At 39.8% G+C, this 13,161-nt stretch overlaps 1 protein-coding gene and 1 pseudogene across 3 annotated transcripts in view; one reads left to right on the top strand and one right to left on the bottom strand.

The window, feature by feature from the left end:
* The window catches only part of GLCE (glucuronic acid epimerase), a 116,127-nt gene that overhangs the window by 36,247 nt on the left and 66,719 nt on the right, over positions 1 to 13,161 (top strand). Inside the window, exon 2 of one of the 3 annotated variants that reach the window (XM_045449280.1) lies at positions 2,294 to 2,360. The exons of the other annotated variants lie outside the window; for them this stretch is intronic. The gene's annotated coding sequence lies outside the window, so the exon portion shown is untranslated. The remainder of the gene's footprint in view (positions 1 to 2,293; positions 2,361 to 13,161) is intronic. 3 annotated transcript variants of the gene reach the window in all.
* On the bottom strand, positions 11,619 to 12,332 carry LOC123582804 (annotated as a pseudogene).

Genomic DNA, 13,161 nt, shown 5'->3' with positions numbered 1-13,161 from the left:
GGGGCAGAGAGAGAGGGAGACACAGAAACGGAAACAGGCTCCAGGCTCCGAGCCATCAGCCCAGAGCCCGACGCGGGGCTCGAACTCACGGACCGTGAGATCGTGACCTGGCTGAAGTTGGACGCCTAACCGACTGCGCCACCCAGGCGCCCCTAAAATTTGAAATTTTTACCTAACGTCTCCTCTAATCCTACACTTTGCAAATTCGGAACATTTATGTTCTGTGAAATATTGTGGGAAATATTTTCCATTTTGATTATCTATGGAAAATTAGTTCTATTAAAAAATTTTTTTTAATGTTTATTTATTTTTGAGAGAGAGAGAGACAGAGAGACAGAGCATGAGTGAAGGAGGGGCAGAGAGAGACACACACACAGAATCCGAAGCAGGCTCCAGGCCCTGGGCTGTCAGCACAGAGCCCCACAGGGGGCTCGAACTCACAGACCGCGAGATCATGACCTGAGCTGAAGTCGGATGCTCAACTGATTGAGCCACCCAGGCGCCCCTGGAAAATTAGTTTTAAAAATCAATCTGGGTTCTCCTTGTTGTTGAAGATCATTCTGCACTTCTCTTCCCCACATAATTAGTATGCATCCAGGGGAATGCAAACTAATGGGAGCCCAATATGAATATAATTAGAGAGTTAAAACTGCCAGAACTTACATCACAATGATTGAAATATGAATGTAATATTTTGGTACCTTTGAAATTATTGAGATTATTTCCCTATATTAGAATGGATCTGTGAGAGAATCCCCTTGGTTGGTTCAGTCATTCATCAAACAAAAATATTAATACAGTGCCTACTATTGTCAGGCACTGTTCTAAACAGTGTACAACATTACAGAAATTCCTGTTCTTGTGGAGCTTACATTCTAGTGAAGGGAGACAGAAGATAACAGATGAAATACATAGGATGGCAGATAGCAATAAGTACTATGGAGAACAATAAAGGGTGGAAAGGGGAGGGGGAATGTTGGGAGGCATGGGGATTGGAAAGGATCACCACTGGTAGGCAAGTGGATGGCTTGAGGCAGAAATAAATCATTTAGAAGACTATTGCAATAATTTGTGTGTGCTTGGTAGCAGTGGAGATGGTGAAAAATGGTTTGTTTGTTTGTTTATTTAATTTATGATTCTATTTTAAAAGAGAAGCCAACAGTTTTTGGATAAGAACTCAGCTGATGGATAAGAACTAAAAGGGAGAGAGAAAGCAGGGCTAACAGTAGATGTTTGGCCTGAGCTAGTAAAAGCTTATAGCTATCATTTACTAAGGTGGAAGACTGTGGAAGAGGAGCAAGTTTGTGGGTTGGATGATGGTGAGGTTAATTAGGAGTTTGGTTTACTTTTTATTTTTCATTTTTTTAATTTTTATACATATTTTTTATGTTTATTCATTTTTTAAAGATAGAGACAGAGCACAAGCAGGGGAGTGGCGGAGAGAAAGGGGGACACAGAATCTGAAGCAGGCTCCAGGTTCTGAGCTGTCAGCACCAGAGCCCAGCGCGGGGCTCGAACTCACGAACCGTGAGATCATGACCTGAGCTGAAGTTGGACGCTCAACCGACTGAGCCACCCAGGCGCCCCTATTTTTTATTTTTTTATGTTTGTTTATTTTTGAGAGAGAGAGACAGAGACAGAGAGAGTGTGAGTGGGAGAGGGGCAGAGAGAGAGGGAGACACAGAATCCGAAGCAGGCTCCAGGCTCCAAGCTGTCAGCACAGAGCCCGATGTGGGGCTTGGAGATCATGACCCGAGCCAAAATTGGACACAACCTACTGAGCCACCCAGGCACCCCAGGAGTTGGTTTTGAACATACTAAGAAAGGCATATTAAATGTCCAATTAAAAATGTTGAGTAGAAAGTTTAGATGTATTAGAGGACAATTATGGAGAAAGAATAATTCTTTATCAGTAAATAATTGGGGGAGTCATCAGTTTATAGGTAGTATTTAAAGTCTTCAGACTGGAGGAGACCACTTAGGGAGTGAATGTAGGTAGAAGTACTATACTATTCTGTACTCAATTCCAGAGTGTGGGTTTTTTCCCCACACCAAGCAATTCTTGGGTGTCAGCTGGATATCCTACAAGTCAATTCTGTCTGGAGATAGCATCAGATTCCACAGGTTAAAGGCTCAGTCCTCCTTTCAGATGCCAATTCCAAGTCCAGGTTGCTAACCTGTGATTCTGACCCACCAGCTACAAATCAGATGTTCCCAGTGACCCCTCCCCAGTTCTTGAGTTTGGTTAATTTATGCTAGAGTGACTAACAGAACTTAAACACTTTACTTACAGACTACCGGTTTATTATAAAAGGATATAACTCAGGAACAGCTGGATGGAAGGAAATGCATAAGGCAAGGTATGAAGAAAGGGTACAGAGCTTCTGTGCCCTCGAGGAGCACCCCACTCTTTGCAGATGTTCATGTGTTCACCAACCTGGAAGCTCTCTTAAAACCCTTCCTATTGTATGTTTTATGCAGGCTTCATTACATAGGCACAATTGATTAAATCATTGGCTGTTAGTGATTGACTCAGCCTCCAGCCCCTTGCCCTTCTTGTTTTCCCAGATGTCAGGCGGGTGGGACTGCAGTTCCAACCCTCAGATTCCGTGGTTGGTTCTCCTGGTAACCAACTCCCTTCTTTAGTTGCTTTATAAAAGTCATCTCATTAACACAACAAAAGATATCTTTATTGTTCTTGTCTCTTAGAAAATTCCAAAATTCCAGGAGTTTTAGGAGCTTTGTGCCAGAAATGGAGCCTATACTTCTTATTATAAGTTACATAAAAGAGGTCCAAGGACAAGTCTAGAACATTATGTATTCAGAAGGTAGAGAATAGAGAAATGAGGAACTAGCAAAAGATAATGTGAAAGATGAAAACCAGGACAGTGGGGTGCCCTGGGAGCCATGTTTCTTATGGGAGGAGTTATTGTTTGTATCAGCTGTTGGCCACACATAAGAGGAAGACTGAGACTTAATCATTGTATTAGCAGTGCGGGAGTCATTATAGACTTTATTAAGGGCAAGTTCGACAAATAGGTGGAGAAAGAAGCTTGGTTGACAGGGATTCAAAAGGAGATGAGAGGGTGAGTATTGGCAACACTTTTGAATTTTATCATAAAGGGGGAGCTATGTACACATGGCATGTAGAGTTAAGGGAGCGGGTTTATTTTTGTTTTTAAATATGGGACGGGAATGATCCAGTAGAGAGGGAATATTTGACAATGCAGTAGAGAGAAGAGGCCATTGCTGGAGCAGTTTCCTTGTATAGGTGGAAGGGAATGGGGATCTAGTATACGGATGGAAGGATTGGCCCTGGCCAAGTCCTGTCTTGGAGCATGGATCATTTATTCATAATTAGTGATATTCCATAATGGTGTTCTGTAATCTAGTGGAGGTTGAGAGTTTACTAGTATAAATTTAGCATACAATACTAGAGACCTGTTTGAGTCTTATGCTACCTATAAATGCTTGCACATTTTTGAAGTTGGAGGACTAATAATCATCTCTTCCCTCTATGTTCCAGATTTAACAGATTACATGTAGTTTCTCAAACTGACCATTATATTTCATGCTTACAACTCACATTCCTGTTTTAAAGAACTTCATTGCCTGTGCCCTTCCAAAAACAAACCCTTTCTTATGTCCTTACTGTACCCTGCACATTTTTACTTCTGTCAGAGTGTTTAAAACACTTTATCACGCTTACTTACGTGTCCCTTATCCATTACTAGGTTGTTGATACCTTGGTCCTACTCATTATTCAACCCTTGGTTCCTTCAGTACAGTGTTTGTGTTCGTTGCTCTGTGCCTGTATTTTCTGTCTATTGCTGCATAATAAATTGCCTCAAAACTTAGCAGCTCACAACCACATTTACTATCTCACTGTGGGTCAAGAATATAGGAATGGCTTAGGTGGGTCTCTTAGAAGGCTACAATTGGTGTTTTGACTGGGCCTGCAGTCTCATCTAAAAGTTTACTTCCTAGCTCACTCACGTGGTTATTGGCAGGATTCATTTTCTCCTTAGGCTGTTGGTCAGAGGCCTCCCTTGGTCCCTCGTCACATGGATCTTACTGTTGAGTATCCCTAAGAGCAGGAAAGGAAGAGGGCAAGAAAGAGTGCCAGCAGAAGAGAATACTAGCAAGAAGGACATCATTTTTAACCTAATCACAGAAGTTACAGCCCATCATTTTTGCCATATTCTGTTCTTTCGAAGGAAGTCGCTAGGCCCAGACCACACTCAGAGGAACAGGTAATTATACAATTGTGTGAGTACCACGAGTGCAGGGATCGTTGGAGGTCCGTTTTAGAAGTCTGCCACCCAGTCCCCAAACCCTGGTTCTATGAAGTGCTTAACTTGTTGAGTGGATCAGTCTTTTCTCAAGCAGCCTCATCACTGGTGGCGTACATTTGTAAGAGGTCTGGCTGAAGGCGGGGACTCTGCTTGAGACTGTCCAGCAACAGCCACTCCTCAGCAGTTCTCCCAACCCATGTTTCCGGCCAGTGTCCTTGATGCTTTCCTTCTTTGAAATGAGCTAACATCAGTGAAAAGCTAAGATCCTGTTACACCTCTGTGACCTAAACAAAACCAGGAATGCTGTTTAGGAAAACCAGAATACGTGTATATAACTTAATGGGAATTCAAGAAGTAGTCTAATAACAAGTGGTGTTTTGAGGTAATTCAAGCTTCCCAGTCATTCCCAGTCCATATACTACGTTATGACCTGGATAGACATAATGGTGTATCAAAATCTGAGCAATTGAAGAGCTAAATTTGATCCCTACTCTAAAGTAATCTTTATTTACAAAAATAAGCTCTTAACAGGCTGGGAAAAGTATCAGATCATGGATTGGATTTGTTGGGGGGTGGGAGAGTTTAAAATTGAGGCAGTTTATTAATCTTTAGGAGAGACCTAAGGAATCTCATCATAGACTCATAACATGTTTGATATTAGCAATAAGTTACCCAGTCTTCCCTTTTTATAGATGAGGAAATGGCTACCCAGTCATTGATGTGCCCAAGCTTGCTCATAGCAAGGCCCACTGCCAGATCTCAGGCCTCTGATTCCGTTCAGTGTACCGTATCATGCCACGCTGCTAATCATCATACTGGAACCACTTAGGGATCTTTTAGAATACTTATGCCTGCCCCATCCCTAGATGTTCTGAGTTAATTGGTATGGGGTATAACTTGAGCATTGGGATTTTTAAAAGCTCCAAGTTTGGGAACCTGTTCCATAAGGAATTAGTGTGCTTAAGGACTTGGAACCAGAATGAAATCAATAGTACAGACTTCCGTCCATTCTGATTCCTTAATCATATATTTGGCTGGGTTTTATCTGGGCAGTAAGAAAAATCTTTACATTGAGAAATAGCCAAGAGTTCTGCTGAACAAAGGCTTTCTTAATAAAGCTGTCTTTTCACTCACTAGTGTGTGTGCTATAAATGCGATAGCCTATAACAAAATTCTTCCTGATCGTGAAATAGGAGAATGGTTCTTTGACACTGATCAGGCAAGGAGAAAGTCTTTTGCCATCTGTGTTGTGGCACGCTCTGCTGTTGTTTTAACTAGATAAAATTCTAATTACTGTTAAACAGATTGTTTATGAGGTTGGTTTTTTTTTTAATATTTTAGAGCAAGTGTATAAATATAAAGAGGCAAAGAAATGGTTCCAGATTTAAAAACAAAAGGCTTTTCCTTCGAAGGTAAGTCAGTCAGGATTTGACATACTGGTTGTTTAATAACACAGTTCGGTATATGTCCTTGGTACTGCATGTTGCAAGGAATGTGAAATTTGCAGTTTTATTATAACCATTCAGTGGGGGCAGTCATGTACTCTGGTAGGATGCTGACTGAACATTGTAACTAGAAAATAGAATTTGTGATTGGTGAACCACACATTTTGTTTCAAGGTATCCCTTCCTTCAAACAAGGTATTTCCCTTATCGTGACAAGTATGAGCAGCATGAATAAAAGTTAATAGGAGATTGTGATCAGATTGAAGCATTTAAAGATTTTAGATCTCTTACTGGAGTAGTGTCAGGGTGATGGCAAGAGGACTGGGTGCTAGAGTAGAGGTTAAAGGGGGGGGGTGTATTTTTTTATAGCTTAAAATTTTTTTATTTTAGAGAGCATGAGTGGGGAAAAGGGGCGGGGGGGGGAGAGAGAGAGAGAGAGAGAGAGAGAGAATGAATATGAATATGAATCTTAAGCAGGCTCCACACTCAGCACAGAGCCCAAAGTGGGGCTTGATCCCATGACCCTGGGATCATGACTTGAGCTGAAATCAAGAGTCAGACTCTCAGGGCACCTGGGTGGCTCAGTTGGTTGAATGTTCGACTTTGGCTCAGGTCCTGAGCTCATGTTTCGTGGGTTCAAGCTCCACGTCGGGATTTGTGATGACAGCTCAGAGCCTGGAGCTGGAGGTAGGATTCTTTTCCTTGCAGTTGTTGGGCTGACATCCCAATTGTCTTGCTGGCTGTCGGATGAGGACCCTTCTCAGCCCCTGAAGATCATCCTCATTTCTTGGCTTGTGGCATTCTTACCTCTCTTCTCAAAGCCAGCAACAATGGTCACCTCTGTTTCACACTTCCGGTATTTCCTCTTTCCTCTTCTGTCTCACCTCTCTGATGCCACCTTTTGTCTTTCTCTTCCGCTTTTAAGGACTCTTGTGATTGATTCGATTGGACCCACTTGGATAATTTAGGACAGTCTCCCCATCTTAGTATCCATAATCTTAATTATAACTGAAAGCCTTTTTTGCCATGTAAGGGAAGCTAGGCTGGGGATAGGAGAGAAAGGAGCAAGGACATCTTTGAAGGGCCATTCTGTCTGTCAAAAGGGGCTGGGTCACTAGAGTCCAGGAAACCACATGTCAGTATTGACATAACTGTTGAAAGTCTTCATTTGTCCAACAAATAATTTTTGATTTCTTACACTGTGCCAGGCATTGCAGTAGGCACTGGGGCTATTGTGGAGAAAAGACCAGACACATTCCCTGCCCTGCCTATATGTGTACAGCAGTTTACTTATAAAAAACAAGCAAAACAGATACAGCAGTGCTTTATAAAGGATTCTTCATGTATTTCGTGTTTATGTAAGTTCTTTGAAAGCAGGTCTTAATGTCCGTTGTTGTGGTCCTTTCCTCATGCCACACTAGAATAGGGTTTAACCGATACCATTCACAACAGCTTACTTCGGTTTTCCTTTGCATTGGTAGGAACCTGACTTCTCTCTCTTTTCTGATACTTTCTACTCCAGAAGCAGTGAGGAATTTTGAGTTCATCAATCCAGACTCAGATGACAATTTAAGATTTAATCAGATACCTGCTGAAGAATTTTTTAAAAGGCCTTAAGAATTATCATGTACTCCATCTTTTCTGAGTTAAAACTTCAAAGTGCTAAAGATAGCTTTATAAATGCTGTCATCATCTAAATTGGCACTTTTGCTTTTTCCCCCCCTGGTTTCAACAGCCAGAAATACTTACCCAATTAAAAAAAAAAAAATCAACTGTTGTTTTTTTAAAAAATTTTTTAATGTTTATTTTTGAGACAGAGTATGAGTGGGGGAGGGACAAAGAGAGGGAGATACAGAATCTGAAGCAGGCTCTAGGCTCTGAGCTGTCAGCACAGAGCCCAACATGGGGCTTGAACCACGAACTGTGAGACCATAACCTGAGCTGAAGTTGGACACTCAGCAGACTGAGCCACCCAGGCGCCCCTCAGCTGTTGTTTTAAGCCCTATATTCATCAATAGATAGTGAATTGCCAACCTAGAAGCACATTAAAATAAATTTGTCAATATGGCTTTTCTGGGGATGGATAGTTTTTTTTTTTAATTTTTTTTTTTTTAACGTTTATTTATTTTTGAGATAGAGAGAGACAGAGCATGAACGGGGGAGGGTCAGAGAGAGGGAGACGCAGAATCCAAAACAGGCTCCAGGCTCTGAACTGTCAGCACAGAGCCCGACGCGGGGCTTGAACTCACGGACCGCGAGATCGTGACCTGAACCGAAGTCGGCTGCTTAACCGACTGAGCCACCGAGGCGCCCCGATGGATAGCTTTTTAAAATAATGAAAGAAAAATAAATAAATGAGTAAAAATAAATTAAAATCATGAGAGAGATTGTGTACTACTCCTAGAGCTCTGTCTTCTTCATATACAACTCCCTGTTGTGCTCCCACTATGTGCCAAGTGTCAGTCTAAGTTTTGTGAAAAACCATGGGATTCTTACCAATTGTTCAAAGACTTTTAAAGCCAATTCTTAATTTTTTCAGTGATGGTCAAGGTTATTCTGTGCTATATAATATCCCAAAGCAGCAATGAGGAACTCTAGTAATGATGGATTGGAGTAAGCGTAGGTATGTAAGATTTATAGATCATATACCGGCATTAATTTTAAACTTGATCATCACAGAACTTGTTATCAGAACTGTTGGCAAGTGGTTAAATATATTTGTTACACAGGTTTGGACTACAAAGTGTAAATGTCATATGGGGTCTTAGGGCATCTTCTTCATGTCAGTACACAGCTTTCCAACTAAAATTCCTTCATGATTCTTTGGTAATTTAACATTACTTATGGATGATTTCTTATCCATATGACTCTTCATGTCTCCAAACAAGTAGCCTAAGTATATTTATACAAAATTTCATTTCTGATAAAAGAAAGTTTGGAACAGTGGCTAGAAAATTCATTTCATTTGCTTAAGTTGAGATGGCTATTGTCCTGTTAAGCTTGAGCGATATTAATGTGGGTCTAGGTAGGTGATAGCTACTTTTATTTTATAGACGTGGTTTAATGCACTGTAACCTTTTATTTTTTTAATTTTTATTTTTTATTAAAAAAATTTTTTTTTACATTTATTTATTTTTGAGAAACATAGTGAGACAAAGCGTGAACAGGGGAGAGGCAGAGAGAGAAGGAGACACAGAATCCGAAGCAGGCTCCAGGGTCTGATCTGTCCGCATAGAGTTTAACACGGGGCTTGAACTCACAAACCCTGAGATCATGACCTGAGCCGAAGTCGGCCGCTTAACGCACTGAGCCACCCAGGTGCCCCAATGCACTGTAATGTTTAAAGTATTAATAGATAATGTTGATTTCTGTGAGCCTTTTTTTTTTTTTTTTTTTGATGCTTCAGTGTCTTGGAAACTGTGGTATCCTATTGGCTTTAGTTCATATGCAAAAACTTATTAAATGGAAATTTGAAGAGGGCTGGAAGTATAAACTACAATAATGAAAATGACTGAGGTTCTGTTGATTTTTCTAAGAAGAGGGGGAAAAACCCTTCATGGTTTTGGACATTAACATATAGGAATGACTTAAATACTTGCAATGCCACAGAGATGAAATTTACTGACTTACTGAAAGCTTTTGACAGGTATATTTGCATCTTTAGAAGTCAGACCTGAATTACTGAAGCAGCCTTTGTTTAGTAAATTGAACATTTACTGAGAAGATTACATGGAGGACTAAGCAGACTGATTTGCAGTAGGCACTGTGTCAATGGGTGTTAAAACTAAACTGGCCTCAGTGAACTATTACAGTGACTGCACACAAATGGCTTCAGTTTGAAAGGATATGGTTCCAGATGTAAGTCATATATTTTTCCAAATGTGTTTCTGGGGAAAATAAACCTAAGTTCTTGAAGCAGGCCATTTCACTTCTAATTGAATGTAATATTAGGGAAACAAAAAGCCTTAAGGCAAACACTGTTCCTCACAGAAGTTTTTTGTTTTCCACTTGAAATTAGTGCAGTTGGAGATTGGCTTTTTAAAAAAAATCTCTGGTTCTTTGAAAATAAAGTATAAAGTGAAATTTATACTTTAAGATTTTATATTTTTAAAATTTTATACTTTAAGATTGTTGCTAAATTTACTAGCACAACTGAGAGCAATTGTATCCTTTAAAACAAGTAGTCAGTGAGTTTTATTTAAATAAAATAGTTGCCAAAATATGATTTTTAAAAATAACACCTGAGATAAACCTAGGAATCAAATAGATTAAATAATAATAAAGGTGTTTTCCAGAAAGGTGTACCTTTTTACTTAGATTTTTAAATTTAAACCAATTGTTGGAGTGGATGCATTTGAATGTTTTGTGCTATGTGTGTGGATGGTATAATGGAAGCTTACAGTAGTACTATATTAGTTGAGGTAAAACTCTTGCAGAAGAGTAGAATTCTGAAATATTATGTCACTTGATTTATATCTTTCACCTTCTTCTTATTCAAATAAAACAATTAATTTTCCCTGATAATAAATGCGGGAACAAATGATTATGTTTTACTCTCTCATTTTTAGAATGTTCTCAATACATTGGAAGTAGAATTAATCCCATTTTTCCCCTCCCTGGAATTCTCTGGCTATAAATCAATATTCTTTTTTTAAATTAATTAATTAACTAAATAGTTGTTTTTAGTTTTGTTTTTTTTAGAGAGAGAGAGAGAGAGAGAGACCATGAGCAGGGGAAAGAAACAGAGGGGGAAAGAGAGGCAAAGAGAGAGAGAGAGAGAGGATCGAGAGAGAGAGAGAGAGAGAGAGGATCTCAAACAGGCTCCACATACAGCGAGGAGCCTGTTGAAGGGCTCCATCTCATGACCTGAACTGAAATCAAGAGTCAGTTGCTCAACTGACTGAGGCACCCAGGGGCCCCATAAATCAGTATTCTCTTTAAAAAATTAATGAATGTTCTTTTATGATGCCATTAAGTGCACGTCAGGATTTACTCTTCAATTAGGTGAGATTGTGATTGTTGGTAGATTAGACTCCTTTGCAGGTGATGCACTGACTAGAGGAATTGTCTTCTAGGCTATTGATCCCCCAGTGATTCTACATGTTAGGACTGAGCTGAGAAATGTGTCATTTGTTCTATGTTAAAATAGCCAGAATTAATAAGAGGATTTTTACAGATAGTAAAACCCAAACTAAACATCCTAGAAAAATCTTGATGACTTAAAGATGATTTGTTTAAGTATCAGAAATTAATTTTTAAAGTGAGCATGCAGTAAAATTTACTTTGTGAACAGATGATGAATTTTATCGTGTATAAGTTAGTGTAACTGTCATCGCAGTCCGTATCCAGACAGTTCTATTAGTTCATAAACTCCCTCATGCTCTCCCTTTGTGCTTGTACCCTCCCGACTCCACCCATAACCTCTAGCAACCACTTTGTCATTTTAGTTTTGTCTTTTCAAAAATGACACTAAATGGGATCATAGAGTATTTAGCTATTTGACACTGTTACACATGCATTTACTCAGCATAGTGCCTTAAGATTTCACGTGAACTAAGTTGTTTTGTATAACATTATTTCATTCACTTTTATTGCTGAGTAGTAGTTAATTGTATGGATGTACCACTATCCCTTAATTCATTGAAGGACTTTGAATTGTTCGAGTTTGTAGCTATTTTGAATAGAGATGTTATAAACATTTGTGTACAGGCTTTTATGAATGTGAGTGTTCATTTCTCTTGGGTAAATACATAGCGGTGGGATTGTTGGTAATTGTATAATTTAACTTCGTAAGAAATTGCCAGTTTCTAAATTGGTTGCACCACTTTGTATTCCCATCAGCCATGTGTGATAGTTCTAGTTGTTCTGTTTGCTGGCACTTGGTACGGTCATTCTTTTTTGTTTGTTTAGTTTTAATTCATAATCATAAACTTGACACTGCAGTCCACCTAAACTTGGAGGGGAGTAAGGAAAAATATGGAACCTATAGAACGGCAGCAAGAGCACAGAGATTACAGGGTATTTCAAACAGGTGGGGGTGAAGGGGTCCTCTCCTGAGCTACAGAAGGAATGTCTGGTAGTTAAGATAAAACACAAGTGAGATTTATTAGATTCGTCCACAGTCAGCAGTGGTGATCTTCTCGCTGGTCTTGCCATTCCTGGACTCCAAGCCCTCTATGGCTTCCATGATATTCATGCCCTCCTTCACCTTGCCAATCACCACGTGCTTGCCATCCAACCACCCGGACTTGGCGGTGCAGATGAAAAACTGGGAACCGTTCGTTGGGTCCAGCGTTCACCATGGACAGGATGCCAGGATCTGTGTGCTTCAAGATGAAATTCTCATCATCACATTTCTCCCCATAGATGGACTTGTCGCCAGTGCCACTATGGCATGTGAAGTCATCACCCTGGCACGTAAATCCTGTGAAAGCAGAAACCTTTATAACCACATCCTTTCTCCCCAGTGCTCAGAGCACAGAAGTTTTCTCCTATCTTTAGAACTTTGCAAACAACTCAAAGGAAACACAGCTGGAGGGCTCACCATCCACAATGATAATTGAAGAACGAAGAACGTGGTGGGGTTGACCATGACTGAGCGGATGACCAGCTCTGGGGCTGCGGTGTCTGCAAGTGGTCATTCTTTTTAATTACAGCCATTCTAATGGATTTGGAACGATATCTGATAATGGTTTTAAATTGCATTTTCCTAATAGTTAATGAGGTCAAACATTTTGTTGTGTTTTTTTTTGCCATACATGTATTCTCTTTGGGTCTGTCCACGTCTTTTGTCCATTCTTTAAAATAATAGAAACTTTGTTTTGGGATAATTTTAGATTTATAGAAAAGTTGCAAAGATAATACAGAGAATCCCCGTATACCTGTCACCCACCTTCCTGTAATGATAACGTCTTACAAAACCAAAATGAAGAAGCCAATTTTGGTACCTTATGTTACCCAAATTCCAGATTCTAAACTCAGATTTCCCAGTAGTCTCCTTTTTCTGTTGCAAGGATTCCACATTGCATTTGTTGTGCCTCCTTAGTCTCCTATGCCTAGTCTCTGGCAGTTTCTCAGTCTTTCCTTGCTTTTAATGACCTTCATAGTTTTGAGTACTAATACTAGTGAGGTATTTTGGAGAATGTCCCTCAATTTGGGTTTATCTGATGTTTCCTTATGATTACACCAAGGCTAATGGTTTTAGGGAAGAATATCAAAGGTATGATAGCAAAGTGCCCTCCCTTCTCATCACATCATATCAGGGAGTATATGATAATATCACTTGGTTAAGGTAGTATTTGCTAGGTTTCTACACTGTAAAGTTATTTTTTGTCTTTCCATCATCTGTTCTTTGGAAGTGAATCACTAATTCTAGCCTGCACTCAAGGGGATGCTTTTTATCGATGAGGGTCTGTCTACAT

Source organism: Leopardus geoffroyi, chromosome B3, assembly GCF_018350155.1.
Source record: "Leopardus geoffroyi isolate Oge1 chromosome B3, O.geoffroyi_Oge1_pat1.0, whole genome shotgun sequence".
NCBI lineage: Eukaryota > Metazoa > Chordata > Mammalia > Carnivora > Felidae > Leopardus > Leopardus geoffroyi.
The sequence above is the reverse complement of the archived record's forward strand: the minus strand, read 5'-3'. Positions and strand labels throughout refer to the sequence as shown.